The sequence below is a fragment of the Macaca mulatta genome, chromosome 19 (assembly GCF_049350105.2).
Source record: "Macaca mulatta isolate MMU2019108-1 chromosome 19, T2T-MMU8v2.0, whole genome shotgun sequence".
Taxonomy (NCBI): domain Eukaryota; kingdom Metazoa; phylum Chordata; class Mammalia; order Primates; family Cercopithecidae; genus Macaca; species Macaca mulatta.
Window position 1 is genome coordinate 52,709,033 of NC_133424.1, and position 14,255 is coordinate 52,723,287.

Genomic DNA, 14,255 nt, shown 5'->3' on the forward strand with positions numbered 1-14,255 from the left:
AAGATCAATAAATGGCAAAAGGCACACAGATATCAAACCAGAAAAATCTGCCAGAACTAGACATCAAACCCAGGCCACTGCAGTGAGAGGGCAAACCTTAGCTACTGAGCTACAGTGTGGGGCAGTCTCCATCGCTATTCCCAGAAGGAATCCAAAGCAGGCAGTGTTCAGCTTACAGAAGATTTTTTTCTAAAATTTTTTATTAATTAAAACATTATAGAGGAGACAAACAATTGTTCTTACCATTTGCTCAATTGATTTGCACACAGAGATAAAGGCCAGAAGCCTGACTGGTTAAAAAAAAAAATCTTACCCTTTTGCCAGCTTGTCAGGTTTCTCCTGGGTTCCCTTTGTCTGTGGCTTCCAGAAGACCAGAGTTGGGGTCAAGCTACTTTATAAAAGAAAATCATCCTTTTCCACTTCATGGAATCATAAGCAAAAGGCCTCCCAATTTTGCAAGATGCAGTCACAGGAGAGACAAATTAACCTTTCCCATTCTGGCTGAAGTGGTACACACATAACAAAACACAGACATTAGTCACCCAACTCAGCACCCACGTATCAACCTGACAAAGCTCAAACTGGCCGGGCGCGGTGGCTCAAGCCTGTAATCCCAGCACTTTGGGAGGCCGAGACGGGCGGATCACGAGGTCAGGAGATCGAGACCATCCTGGCGAACACAGTGAAACCCCGTCTCTACTAAAAAAATACAAAAAACTAGCCGGGCGAGGTGGCGGGCGCCTGTAGTCCCAGCTACACAGGAGGCTGAGGCAGGAGAATGGCGTAAACCCGGGAGGCGGAGCTTGCAGTGAGCTGAGATCCGGCCACTGCGCTCCAGCCCCGGCGACAGAGCGAGACTCCGTCTCAAAAAAAAAAAAAAAAAAAAAAGCTCAAACTTGCCCATGTTGGCCCATATCATCTTTGATCCATTCAAGGTATGAGGATATGACCTCTGACCAGGAGTTCAATGGGTGGTCTCTGGGAAAGATGGAAAAGTGACTGTCACCCTGAGTTAGGCTGGCTGAGTTTCCACTAGCGATTCCTTCAGGGCTCACCAAATGTGACTAGCCAGACAAACAGAGCTCCCAGAGTTAGGCCTGCTGAGCTTCTGATAACAAGTCCTTCAGGGAATCCCCTTCATAAACATAAATGTACATAACAAGACAAAGACAGATGAATAAAAATTCAAGAAGGGAGGGAAAAACCGGCAGTGACCCCGTGATCAGGGCTGAAGGCAGCGAGTGCACTGCGAGCTTTGGGTTTCTGTGGTCGGCAAGCCAGAACAGCACCTCTCCAGTGGGCTGAGCCCACTGCACACCCTCAGTGTGCTGAAACACAAGAGTTTAGCACTGAAGGGGATGCCCCAAAATGCTGTCAGTGCTGTCCCTGGACAGGACAGTCCTCCAGCACATCCTCAGCCACGGAGGAGCCATCAGCTTCAGCTCCAGCTCCATGTTCTTCAGCTGTCCCAATTCTTGGCAGCTATCTCAGAGGTGTGGAGCTATCTCCTATGACAGTTCTGACCCCACTGCATTATACGTCATGTGCTAGGAGATGTACATGTAGGGAGCCAAGCAGGATTTGAATCTGAAAGAAGAGATTCTGACCTATCTATTGATTTTCATATTTTCCACTTGGGCTCTTCGTGCCAGAATAAAAAAAAATCCCCAGATATTATCTGTCACTAAAAGGTATTTATGGGAAGATGGTGGATAGGAAGCAGGACTACATTGCAGCTCCAGCTCAGAGGGACAGAGCAGTGTGTGGAGAATCACGCTGGGAACTCTTGCTCCAGAACAACTACAGGACTATACCAGGAAAGCTGAGAGAATCCACAGACCCTCTGAAGGAAGCAGATTGCTCCTGCAGGACCCAGGAGACAGCCCAAATACTATGCTGGTATCCATAGATGAGAGACCTGAAGATGGTTTACAGTACAGGACTCTGTGCAGATACCACAGTAACAGCCTGGAGCCTGGTAGCCCTGCTAGGTGGCTAGATACAGAAGAGAAATAACAATCACTACAATTCAGTGCTCAGGAAGCCATATCCCTGATAGTGCTACATCAAGGGACACCCTGTGAGACTAAAGAATCTGAACAGTGGCCTTGAGTCCCAGATCTTTCCTCTGACATGGGCTACCCAAATGAGGAAAAACAAAAAACAAAAACAAAACAAACAAACAAAAAGAAAACAGAAAAACAACTCTGGTAACATGACAAAACAAGATTCTTTAACAACCTCCCCCCATCCCACCAAAAAAAATCACACTACCTCACCAAAAATGGATCCATACCAAGAAGAAATCCCTGATTTACCTGAAAAAAAATTCAGACCATAGATTATTAAGCTAATTGAGGAGGCACCAGATAAAAGCGAAGTTCAATTCAAGGAAATCCAAAAAATGACACAAGATATGAGAGAAGAAATCATCAGTGAAACAGATAGCATAAATGAAAAACAATAAAAACTTCAGGAAATAAAGAAGACACTTAGAGAAGTGCAAAATGTACTGAAAAGTCTCAGCAATAGAATTGAACAAGAGGAAGAAAGAACTTCAGATATCAAGGACAAGGTTTTCAAATTAATCCAACCCAACAAAGACAAAGAAAAAAGAATTTTAAAAATGAATAAAGCCTCCAAGAAACTTGGTATTATGGTACACAACCAAACCTCAGAATAATTGGCATTCCTGAGGAAGAACAGAAATCTAAAAGTTTGGAAAACATATGTGGGCAAATAAACAAGAAAAACTTCCCTGACCTTCCTAGAGACCTACTCATCCAAATACAAGAAGATCAAAGAACACCTGGGAAATTCAATGCAAAAAGATCACCACCTAGGCACATTGTCATCAGGTTATCTAAAGTCAAGACAAAGAAAAGAATCTTAAGAACAGTGAGGCAAAAGCACCAGGTAACCTATAAAAGAAAACCTATCAGATTAACAGCAGATTTCTCAGCAGAAATCCTACAATCTAGAAGGGATTGGGGCCCTGTCTTCAGCCTCCTTAAAAAAAAACAATTATCAGTCAAGAATTTTGTATCCAGCAAAACTAAGTCTCATAAATAAAGAAAATATACAGTCTTTTTCAGATAAACAAATGCTGAAAGAATTGCCACTACCAAGCCACCACTATGAGAACTGCTAACAGGAGCTCTAAATCTTGAAATAAATCCTGGAAACACATCAAAACAAAACCCTTTTTAAAGCATAAATCTCACAGGACCTATAAAACAAAAATACAGTTTAAAAAACCCAGCTATACAGACAACAAAGGGCATGATAAATAGAATAGCACCTCACATCTCAATACTAACATTGAATGTAAATGACCTAAATGCTCCACTTAAAAGACACAGAATTGCAGAATTGATAAAAATTTACCAACCAAGTATCTGCTGCCTTCAAAAGACTCACCTAACACATAAGGACTCACATAAACTTAAGGTAAAGGGGTGGGAAAAGACATTCCATGCAAATGGACATGAAAAGCAAGCAGGAGTAGCTATTCTTATATCAGACAAAACAAACATTAAGGCAACAGCAGTTTAAGACAAAAAGGGACATTACATAATGATAAAAGATCTTATCCAACAGGAAAATATCACAATCTTAAATATATATGCACCTAAATTTATGCTCCCAAATTTATGAAACAATTACTACTGGACTTAAGAAATGAGATAGACAGCAACACAATAATAGTGGGGACCTCAATACTACACTGTCAACACTAGACAGGTCATCTGGACAGAAAGTCAACAAAGAAACAATGGATTTAAACTATACCCTGGAACAAATAGACTTAACAGATATTTACAGAACATTCTACCCAACAACCACAGAATATACATTCAATTCACCAGTACATGGAACGTTCTCCAAGATAGACTATATGATAGGCCACAAAACAAGTCTCAATAAACTGAAGAAAATTGAAATCATGTCAAGTGCTCTCTCAGACCACAGTGAATAAAATTGGAAATCAATGCCAAAGAGAACCTTCAAAACCATGCAAATGCATGGAAATTAAATAACCTGCCCCTGAATGATCATTGTGTCAACAATAAAATCAATAAGGAAGTTTGTAAATTCTTTGAATTGAACAGTAGTGATGCAACCTGTCAAAACCTCTGGAATACAGTAAGGGTGGTGCTAAAAGGAAAGTTTATAGCCTTAAATGCCTTCATCAAAAGTCTGAAACAGCACAAATAGACAATCTAAGGTCACACCTCAAGGAACTAGAAAAACAAGAACAAACCAAACTCAAACCCAGCAGATGAAAGGAAATAACCAGGATCACAGTAGAACTAAATGAAATTGAAACAAACAAACAAAAAAAACCACAAAAGATGAATAAAACAAAACCTGATTCTTTGAAAAGATAAATAAAATTGATAGGCCATTAGCAAGATTAACCAAGAAAAGAAGAAAGAAGATCCAAGCAAGCTCAATTGGAAATAAAACAGAAGATATTACAACCAACACCACAGAAATACAAAAGATCATTCAAGACTACTATGAACGCCTTTATGTGCATAAACTAGAAAATCTAGAAAGGATGGATAAATTCCTCAAAAGATACAACCTTCCTAGCTTAAATTAGGAAGATTTAGAAACCCTGAACAGACCGGTAACAACCAGCAAGATTGAAATGGTAACCAAAAAATTACCAACAAAAAATAAAGTCCAGGACCAGACAGATTCACAGCACAATTTTACCAAACATTCAAAGAATAATTGGTATAAATTCTACTGACACTTTCCCACAAGATAGAGAAGGAGGCAACCCTCTCTAAATTATTCTATGAAACCAGTATCACTGCAATACCAAAACCAGGAAAGGACATAACAACAACCAAAAAAAAAAACAAAACAAAAAGCTACAGGCCAATATCTCTGATGAAGATAAATGTAAAATTTCTTAACAAAATGCCAGCTAACCAAATCCAACAGCTTATCAAAAAGATATAATCTATCATGATCAAAGGGGTTTCATACCAGGGATCAGGGATGGTATAACCTTCACAAGTCAATAAATGTGATGCACCACATAAACAGAATTAAAAACAAAAATTACATGATCATCTCAACAGATGCAGAAAAGTCATTTACAAAATCCAGCATTGCTTTATGATTAAAACCCTCATCAAAATCAGCATACAAGGGACATACCAAAATGTAATAAAAACCATTTATGACAAACCCACAGTCAACATAATACTGAATGGGAAAAAGTTGAAAGCATTCCCTCTGAGAACTGGGAAAAAAACAATGATGCCCACTCTCACCACTTCTATTAACATAGTACTGGAAATCCTAGCCAGAGCAATCAGACAAGAGAAAAAAATAAAGGGCATTCAAATCAATAAAGAGGAAATAAAATTGTTGCTGTTTACTGATGATTTAATTGTACACCTAGAAAAACGTCAAGACTCCTTCAAAAAGCTTCTAGAACTGATAAATGAATTCATCAATGTACACAGATCATTAGTTCTAATACATTAACAGTGACCAAGCTGAGAACTGAATCAAGTACTCAACCCCTTTCACAATAGCTGCAAAAATAAAATAAAATAAAATACTTAAGAATATACCTAACCAAGGAGGTGAAATATCTGTGAAAGGAAAACTACAAAGCACTGCTGAAAGAAGGAAATCACAGAATGCACAAACAAATGGAGACACATCCCATGCCCATGAATAGATAGAATCAATATTAGGAAAATTACCATACTGACAAAAGCAATTTACAAATTCAATGCAATTCTCATCTGTATTTGTCCATTTTCATGCTGCTGATAAAGACATACCTGAGGCTAGGCAATTTACAAAAGAAAGAGGTTTAATTGAGGGCATGGCAAGGTGGCCAAATAGGAACAGCTCCAGTCTGCAGCTCCCAGTGAGACCAATGCAGAAGGTGGATGATTTCCACATTTCCAACTGAGGTACCCAGCTCATCTCATTGGGACTGGTTAGACAGTGGGTGCAGCCCACGAAGGGTGAGCAGAAGCAAAGTGGGGCACCACCTCACCCAGGAAGCACAAGGGGTTGGGGAACTCCCTCCCCTAGCCAAGGGAAGCCATGAAAGCCTGTGCTGTGAGGCATGGTGCTATCTGGCCCAAATACTACTCTTTTCACATAGTCTTCACAATCCACAGTCCAGGAGATTCCCTTGGATGCCTACACCACCAGAGCCCTGGGTTTCAAGGACAAAACTAAACGGCTGTTTGGGCAGACACTGAGCTAGTTGCAGGAGTTTTTATGGTACCCCAGTGGTGCCTGGAACACCAGGGAGACAGTACCATTTACTCCCCTGGAAAGGGTGCTGAAACAAGGCAGCTGAGTGGTCTTGCTCAGTGGAGGCCACCCCCACAGAGCCGGGCAAGCTAAGATCCATGAGCTTGAAATTCTCGCTGCCAGCACAGCAGTCTGAAGTCTATGTGGGAAGCTTGAACCTGATGGAGGGAGGGACGTCCACCATTACTGAGGCTTGAGTAGACAGTTTTCCCCTCACAGTGTAAACAAAGGCTCCAGGAACTTCAAACTGGGTGCAGAACCCATAGCAGCATGGCAAAGCTGCTGTAGCCAGAGTGACTCTCTAGATTTCTCCTCTGTGGGCAGGACATACCTTTAAAAAGGCAGCAGCTCCAGTCAGATGCTTATAGATAAAACTCCCATCTCCCTGGGAAAGAGCATCTGGGGGAAGGGGTGGCTATGGGCACAGCTTCAGCAGACTTAAATATTCCTGCCTACCAGCTCTGAAGAGAGCGGCAGATCTCCCAGCACAGCACTTGAGCTCTGCTAAGGGACAGACTGCCTCTTCAAGTGGGTCCCTGATGCCCATACCACCTGACTGGGAGACATCTCCCAACAGGAGTCGACAGAGACCTTATACACCTGGTGAGTGCTCCTCTGGGATGAAGTTTCCAGAAGAAAGAGCAGGCAGCAATCTTTGCTGTTCTGCAGCCTCTGCTGGTGATACCTGGGAAAACAGGGTGTGGAGTGGACCTCCAGCAAGCTCCAGCAGACCTGCAGAAGAGGGGTCTGACCATTAGAAGGAAAACTAACAAACAGAAAGCAATAACATCAACATCAACAAAAAGGATGCCCACACAAAAGCCCCATCCAAAGGTCACCAATATCAAAGACCAAAGGTAGATAAATCCACAAAGATGAGGATAAACCAACACAAAAAGGCTGAAAATTCCAAAAACCAGAATGCTGCTTCTCCTCCAAAGGATCACAACAAGGGAACAAAACTGAACAGAGAAAGAGTTTGACAAATTGACAGAAGTAGGCTTCAGAAGGTGAGTAACAACAAACTCCTCTGAGCTAAAGGAGCATGTTCTAACTCAATGCAAGGAAGCTAAAACTCTTGATAAAAGGTTACAGGAACTGCTAACTAGAATAACCAGTTTAGAGAAGAACATGAATAACCTGATGGAGCTGAAAAACACAGCATGAGAACTTCATGAAACATACACAAGTATCAATAGCTGAATTGATCAAGTGGAAGAAAGGATATTAGAGATTGAAGGTCAACTTAATGAAATAAAGCATGAATACAAGATTAGAGAAAAAAGAATGAAATGAATGAACAAAGCCTTCAGGAAATATGGGACTACATGAAAAGACCAAACCTACGTTTGATTGGTGTACCTGAAAGTAATGGGGAGAATTGTACCAAGTTGGAAAACACACTTCAGGATGTTATCCAGGAGAACTTCCCCAACCTAGAAAGAGAGACCAACATTGAAATTCAGAAAATACAGAGAACACCACTAAGATACTCCTTGAGAAGAGCAACCCCAAGACACATATTCATCAGATTCACCAAGGTTGAAATGAAGGAAAAAATGTTAAGGGCAGCCAGAGAGAAAGGTCGGGCTACCCACAAAGGGAAACCCATCAGACTAACAGCAAATCTATCTGCAGAAACCCTACAAGCCAGAAGAGAGTGGGGGCTAATATTCAACATTCTTAAAGAAAAGAATTTTCAACCCAGAATTTCCTATCCAGCCAAACTAAGCTTCATAACTGAAGGAGAAATAAAATCCTCTACAGACAAGCAAATGCTTAGGGATTTTGTCACCACCAGGACTGCCTTACAAGAGCTTCTGAAGGAAACACTAAATATGGAAAAGAAAAACCGGTACCACCCACTGGAAAAACAAACCAAAATGTAAAGGCCATTGACACTATGAAGAAATTGCATCAACTATGGGCAAAATAACCAGCTAGCATCATATGACAGGATCAAATTCACACATAACAATATTAATCTTACATATAAATGGGGTGAATCCCCCAATTAAAAGACATAGATTGCAAATTGGATAAAGAATCAAGAACCATTGGTGTGCTGTATTCAGGAGACCCACTGCACGTGCAAAGACACATATATGCTCAAAATAAAGGGATAAAGAGTTACCAAGCAAATGGAAAGCCAAGAAAAGCAGGGGTTGCAATCCTAATGTCTGATAAAACATACTTTAAACCAGCAAAGATCAAAAAACGCAAAAGAGGGCATTACATAATGGTAAAGGGATCAATGGAACAAGAAGAGCTAACTTTCCTAAATGTATATGCACCCAATACAGGAGCACCCAGATTCATAAAGCAAGTTATTAGATAACTAAAAAGAGACTTAGACTCCCACGCAATAATAGTGGAAGACTTTAACACCCCATTGTCAATATTAGACAGATCAAAGAGATAGAAAATTAACAAGGATATTCAGGACTTGAATTCAGCTCTGGACCAAGCAGACCTAATAGACACCTACAGAACTCTCCACCCCAAATCAATAGACTATACATTATTCTCAGCACCACATAGCACTTATTCTAAAATCAACCACATAATTGGAAGTAAAACACTCTTCAGCAAATGCAAGAGAATGGAAATCATAACAAACAGTATCTCAGATCACAGTACAATAAATTAGAACTCAGGATTAAGAAACTCACTCAAAACTGCACAACTACATGGAAAGTGAACAGTCTGCTCCTGAATGACTACTGGATAAGTAACAAAATTAAGGCAGAAATAAATAAGTTATTTGAAACCAATGAGAACAAAGATGCAACGTACCAGAATCTCTGGGACACAGCTAAAGCAGTGTTTAGAGGGAAATTGTAGCACTAAATGTCCACAAGAGAAAGTGCAAACGATCTAAAATCGATATCCTAACATCACAATTAAAAGAACTAGAGAAGCAAGAGCAAACAAATTCAAAAGCCAGCAGAAGGCAAGAAATAAGTAAGATCAGAGCAGAACTGAAGGAGATAGAGACACGAAAAACTCTTCAAAAAATCAATGAATCCAGGAGCTGGTTTTTTGAAAAGACTAACAAAATATATAGACCACTATCCAGTCTAATAAAGAAGAAAAGAGAGAAGAATCAGATAGACACAATAAAAAATGATAAAGGTGATATCACCACTAATTCCACAGAAATACAAACTACCATCAAAGAATACTATAAACACTTCTATGCAAATAAAGTAGAAAATCTAGAAGAAACAGATAAATTCCTCGACACATACACCCCCCAAAACTAAATCAGGAAGAAGCCAAACCCCTGAATAGACCAATAACAAGTTCTGAAATTGAGGCAATAATTAATAGCCTAACAACCAAAAAAAAAAAAAAAAAAGACCAATAAAAAGTTCTGAAATTGAGGTGGTAAGTGATAACCTACCAACCAACAAAAGCCCAGGACCAGATGGATTCACAGCTGAATTCTACCAGAGGTACAAAGAGGAGTTGGTACATTCTTCTGAAACTATTACAAACACTAGAAAAAGAGGGACTCCTCCCTAACTCATTTTCTGAGGCCAGCATCATCCTGATACCAAAACCTGGCAGAGACACAACAAGAAGAGAAAATTTCAGGCCAATATCCATGATAAACATTGATGCAAAAATCTTCAATAAAATACTGGCAAACCGAATCCAGCAGCACACAAAAAGAGCTTATCCACCACGATCAAGTCAGCTTCATCCCTGGGATGCATGGCTGGTTCAACATATGCAAATCAATAAATGTAATCCATCACAGAAACAGAACCAGTGACAAAAAACACATGATTATCTCAATAGATGTGGAAAAGGCCTTTGATAAAATTCAACACACTTTCATGCTAAAAACACTCAATAAACTAGGTATTGATGGAACATATCTCAAAATAATAAGAGTTGTTTATCACAAACTCACAGCCAGTATCATAATGAATGGTCAAAAGTTGGAAACATTCCCTTTGAAAACCGTCAGAAGAAAAAGGTGCCCTCTCTTGTCACTTCTATTCAACATAGTATTGGAAGTTCTGGTCAGGGGAATCAGGCAAGAGAAAGGAAAAAAAAGGTATTTATATAAGAAGAGAGGCAGTCAAATTGTCTCTGTTTGCAGATGACATGATTACACATTAGAAAATCCCATCATCTCAGCCCCAAAACTCCTTAAGCTGATAAGCAACTTCAGCAAAGTCTCAGGATACAACATCAATGTGCAAAAATCACAAGCATTTCTATACACCAATAATAGACAAACAGAGCCAAATCATAAGTGAATACCCATTCACAATTGCTACAGAGAGAATAAAATACCTAGGAATGCAACTTACAAGGGATATGAAGGACCTCTTTAAGGAGAACTACAATCCGCTGCTCAAGGAAATAAGAGAGGACACAAACAAATGGAAAACCCTCCCGTGTTCATGGATAGGGAGAATCAATATTGTGAAAATGGCCATACTGCCCAAAGTAATGTGTAGATTCAATGTTATTCCCATCAAGCTACCATTGACTTTCTTCAATGATATGCACTTCCTAAATATATATGCACCCAATACAGGAGCACCCAGATTCATAAAGCAAGTTCTTAGATAACTAAAAAGATACTTAGAAAAACTACTTTAAATTTCATATGGAAACAAAAAAGATCCCACATAGCCAAGACAATCCTAAGCAAAAAGAACAAAGCTGGAGACATCATGCTGCCCGACTTCAAACTATACTACAAGGCTACAGTAACCAAAAGAGCATGGTACTGGTACCAAGACAGGTATGTAGACCAATGGAACATAACAGAGGCCTCAGAAATAACACCACACATCTACAACCATATGATCTTTGACATATGCAGAAAATCGAAACTGGATCCCTTCTTTACACTTTATACAAAAATTAACTCAAGATGGATTCAAGACTTAAACATAAGACCTAAAATCATAAAACCACTAGAAGAAAACCCAGGCAATATCATTCAGGACATAGGCATGGGCAAAGACTTCATGACTAAAACACCAAAAGCAATGGCAACAAAAGCCAGAATTGACAAATAGGACCTAATTAAACTAAAGAGCTTCTGCACAGCAAAAGAAACTATCAGCAAAATAAACAGGCAGCCTACAGAATGGGAGAAAATTTTTACAATTTATCCATCTGTCAAAGGGCTAATATCCATAATCTACAGAGAACTTAAACAAATTTACAAGAAAAAAGTAAGCAACTTCATCAAAAAGTGGGTGAAGGATACGAACAGACACTTCTCAAAAGAAGAACACATTTATGCGGCCAACAAACATATGCACAGACATAGAGCTAAACCACCACTGGTCATTAGAGAAATGCAAATCAAAACCACAATGAGATACTATCTCATGGCAGTTAGAAAGGTGATCATTAAAATGTCAGGAAACAACAGATGCTGGAGAGGATGTGGAGAAATAGGAATGCTTTTACACTGTTGGCAGGAATGTTCAACCATTGTTGAAGACAGTGTGGTGATTCCTCACAGATCTAGAACCAGAAATATCATTTGACCCAGCAATCCCATTATGGGGTATATACCCAAAGGATTATAAATCATTCTGCTATAAAGATACATGCACACATATGTTTATTGCAGCACTATTCACAATAGCAAAGACTTGGAACCAACCCAAATGCCCATCAGTGATAGACTGGACAAAGAAAATGTGGCACATATACACCATGGAATACTATACAGCCATAAGAAATGAGTTCATGCCCTTTGCAGGGACATGAAATGAAACCATTATTCTCAGCAAACCAACAAAGGAACAGGAAACCAAACACTGCATGTTTTCACTCATAAGTGGGAGTTGAACAATGAGAACATATGGGCACAGGGAGGCAAACATCACACACCAGAGCCTGTCAGGGGGTGGAGGGCTAGGGGAGGGATAGCATTAGGAGAAATACCTAATGTAGGTGATGGGTTGAAGGGTGCAGCAAACCACCATGACACATTTACACCTACGTAACAAACCTTCAAGTTCTGCATGTGTATCCCAGAATGTAAAGAATAAGTTTTTTAAAAGAAAGAAAAAGAAAGAGGTTTAATTGGACTCACAGTTTCACATGGCTGGGGAGGCCTCAGAATCATGGCAGGAGTCAAGGAGAAACAAGTCACATCTTATGGGGATGGCAGCAGGCAAAAAGATAATGAGAGTTAAGAGAAACAGATTTCCGTTTATCAAACCATCAGATATCATGAGACTTATTCACTACCACAAGAACAGTATGAAAGAAACTGCCCCCATGACTCAATTGTCTCCCACTGGGTCCCTCCCACAACACATGGGAATTATGGGAATATGATTCAAGATGAGATTTGGGTGGGGACACAGAGCCAAACCATATAATTCCACCATTGGCTCCTACCAAATCCCATGTCCTCACATTTCAAAACGAATCATTTCTTCTCAACAGCCACCCAAAGTCTTAACTCATTCAGTATTAACTCAAAAGTCCAAATTCCAAAGTCTCATCTGAGACAAGAAAAGTCTCTTCCACCTATGAGTCTGTAAAATCAAAAGCAGATTAGTTACTTCCTAGATACAGTGGAGGTACAGGCATTGGGTAAACACAGTCATTCCAAATGGGATAAATTGGCCAAAACAAAGGGGTTACAGGGCCCATGCAAGTCCAAAATCCAGTGGGGCAGTCCAATCTTAAAGCTCCAAAATGATCTCCTTTGACTCCATGTCTCACATCCAGGTCATGCTGATGCAAAAGACAGGTTTCCATGGTCTTGAGCAGCCCTGCCCCTGTGGCTTTCCAGGCTACATCCTCGCTCCTGGCTGCTTTCGTGGTCTGGTGTTGAGTGTCTGCGGCTTTTCCATACACACAGTGTAAGATGTCAGTGGATCTACCATTCTGGGGTCTGGAGGATGATGGCTATCTTCTCACAGCTCCACTAAGCAGTGCCCTGGTAGGGACTCTGTGTGCAGGCGCTGACCCCACATTTCCCTTCCGCACAGTCCTAGCAGAGGTTCTCCATGAGAACCTCACCCCTGCAGCAAACTTCTGCCTGGACATCTAGGCATACATTTGATACATCCTCTGAAATCTAGATGGAGGTTCCCAAACCTCGATTCTTGACTTCTGTGCTCTTGCAGGCTCAACACACATGGAAGCTGCCAAGGCTTGAGGTTTTCACTCTTTGAAGTCATAGTCTGAGCTCTACATTGGCCCCTTTCAGCCATGGCTGGAGCGGCTGGGATGTAGGGCACCAAGTCCCTAAGCTGCACACAGCACAGGGACCCTGGGCCCAGTCCATGAAACCACTGTTTCCTCCTAGGCTAGGCCTGTGATGGGAGGAGCTACCATGAAGACCTCTGACATGCCCTGAAGACATTTTCCCCATTGTCTTGGGGATTACCATTTGATTTCTCATTACTTATTCAAATTTCTTCAGCCAGCTTGAATTTCTCTTCAGAAAACGGGATTTTCTTTTCTTTTCTTTCTTTTCTTTTTTTTTTTTTTTTTTTGAAACAGTCTCACTCTGTTGCCCAGGCTGGAGTGCAGTGCAGTGACATGATCTCAGCTTACCACAACCTCTGCCTCCCAGGTTCAAGTGATTCTCCTGCCTCAGACTCCTGAGTAGCTGGGACTACAGGTGCTCACCACCAGGCCCAGCTAATTTTTGTATTTTTAGTAGAGGTGGGGTTTCACTGTGTTGGCCAGGCTGGTCTCAAACTCCTGACCTCATGATCCACCTGCTTCAGCCTCTCAAAGTGCTGGGATTACAGGCGTGAGCCACTGTGACCGGCCAGGATTTTCTTTTCTGTCACATTGTCAGGTTGCAAATTTTCTGAACTTTCATGCTCTGCTTCCCTTATAAAACTGAATGCCTTTTAATAGCATCCAAGTCACCTCTTGAATGCTTTGCTGATTAGAAATTTCTTTCACCAGACACCTTAAATAATCTCTCTCAAGTT

The 14,255-nt window shown here is 40.6% G+C and overlaps 1 protein-coding gene across 19 annotated transcripts in view; it reads right to left on the reverse strand.

Moving 5' to 3' along the window:
• CEACAM4 (CEA cell adhesion molecule 4) overlaps window positions 1-12,596 on the reverse strand; it is a 30,993-nt gene extending 18,397 nt beyond the window's left edge. For 3 of the 19 annotated variants that reach the window (XM_077983075.1, XM_077983077.1, XM_077983076.1), the window contains exons 1-2: window positions 12,386-12,596; window positions 314-501 (exon numbers count right to left, since the gene is read on the reverse strand). The gene's annotated coding sequence lies outside the window, so the exon portion shown is untranslated. The other 16 variants (XM_001102867.5, XM_077983092.1, XM_077983090.1 and 13 more) reach the window with 14 other exon arrangements.
• Window positions 12,597-14,255: the final 1,659 nt, after the last annotated feature.